Here is a 1929-nt window from a genome sequence, read left to right as displayed (position 1 = left end):
GAAAGATGAGGCTTTCTGCTCCCATGAAGGTTTATAGCCTTGGAAATCCTATACAGGGGCAAAAGTACTATGGACTGCCAGAAGAGCAAACAGTTCTGCGTTGGAAGAAGTACAACCAGAATGCTAATTGGAGGTAAGGAAGGCAAGACTTCACCCATAGTTCAGCCATATTGTTAGGAGGAACCAGTCCCTGGAGAAGGACATTATGCTTGGTAAAGTGCAGGGTCAGGGAAAAAAAGAAAGACCACCAACAAAATGAATTGACACCGTGGCAGTAGCAATGGGCTCAATGAGGATGGAGCAGGACCTGGCAGTATTTCATCCTGTTGTGCATAGGTTTGCTATGAGTCAGATGTGACTCGACAGCACCTAACAACAACATTCTGCACCTTCCCTTTACTGCCCTCTCATCCTGGTCTGAGAGCCTATCAGGGTCACAGAGAAGGTTTCACTCGATCTTGGAAAACCTGAATCCCTGCATAAGGCCTCTTGGTGACACATAAGAGAGGAAGTGAAAAATGATTGCTACAAAATTTTAGAAAGCTTCCTTTTGAAAAGATATCAAAATGTGAAGTTAATGTTTCTTTTCTTTCTTTTTTTTTGTTTTTGTTTTTAGTTTTCAGATTTCATTTTTAAAATCAGCTCCAAAAAGGACATCCTAAGTACTCTATGAAACACAAGAGAATATTTTTTCTTCCAGTATTAAAAAAAAAAAAAAAAATTGACATTCCCAAACATTTTTAAGCTCTTCTAAAATATAATCAGGATGATGATCTCAATGTAGAGTAAAAATACATCTCTAAGTAATCATATTCTTGATGCAGATTTCCTATAGGTCCACTCGCAAATTGGTTTCTAACCATAATAAACATCATGTACAAAATTGTTTAAATGTCCCTAGATACTTAATTTTTAAAAAAGACAATCAGTCTTGCTGAAGTTTTTTGCAAGGATAATCCTGAGCGTCCAAACTAAAAAAAACTGGTAAAAGGAAAAACACCCAAACTCTACAAACATCACAGAATTTGTCTTTAAATGGGAGAAAAAAGTTTTACAACATATGGAGTTTACTAAAAGGTCCTCAAAAGGCTACCCTGGGAGCTTAATTAAAAAGTAGAAGTTGATGTACTAAAACAAAGATGTTTCAGTGCAGCTCTGAAAATCTTCTATAAATGCAGCCATCTGGAAGGAAAATCCTGGATCAGAAGAATTTTTATTCCTTGTGTATATTATATGTGCATGCCTCATTTCAGTTGTCGTAATTGTCTCTGTAATTTCCTCTAGAATAGTGGTCATAACCACCTTGGCTTCTGTCACTATAGTCTCTGGACCTTCCATATACGTATCTGTATCCTCCAGGTGGACTGTCATACCTGCTGCTCCCAATAGCCCTGGTCTCCATCACTTCTAGAATATCTGCAACCACGCCAAAGGCACCCCCTCTGGTTCCCTGGGCTGATTTGCCTGCATGATCCACACAGATGTGGCAACCATCCAGGGACTCTCCATTCATGGTTCATATGGCATCTGAAGCATGTTCTGGATTGGCAAGGGTGATAAAGCCAAAACTACAGGATCGCTAAGTCTCTCAGTTCTTCACCACCACCACCTCACAAATTGGTCCCAAGCACCTGAAATGGTCTTCCAAAGCCTGCTCATCAGTGTGAAAATTGAGACTTCCCACAAAGAGTTTCCCTTCTTCAGAAGACATGGCAGTGAATTTGGATCCTAGAAATTTAAAAATTGAACAGCCTCAGAAACACCTAATGCTGAAGAAGAGCAAAGAGAATGAGTGAGGCTAATGTTCCTTGACATATCTTCTATCCAGGACTATATACTTCCGAAGGCTTTTCCATCTCTCTAACCTTTCCCCGGGAAAGAATTTTTCATTCTTCTATTTACACTGTGAAAAAAAGGAAGTTTCGTCAT

The 1929-nt window shown here is 39.3% G+C and overlaps 1 pseudogene; it reads right to left on the bottom strand.

The window, feature by feature from the left end:
- Positions 1-1249: 1249 nt before the first annotated feature.
- LOC102817660 lies at positions 1250-1711 on the bottom strand (annotated as a pseudogene).
- Positions 1712-1929: the final 218 nt, after the last annotated feature.

The sequence above is a fragment of the Chrysochloris asiatica genome, unplaced genomic scaffold (genome assembly GCF_000296735.1).
Source record: "Chrysochloris asiatica unplaced genomic scaffold, ChrAsi1.0 scaffold00083, whole genome shotgun sequence".
Lineage (NCBI taxonomy): Eukaryota > Metazoa > Chordata > Mammalia > Afrosoricida > Chrysochloridae > Chrysochloris > Chrysochloris asiatica.
Note: the sequence above shows the minus strand (reverse complement) of the source record. Positions and strands in the feature narration are given on the sequence as shown.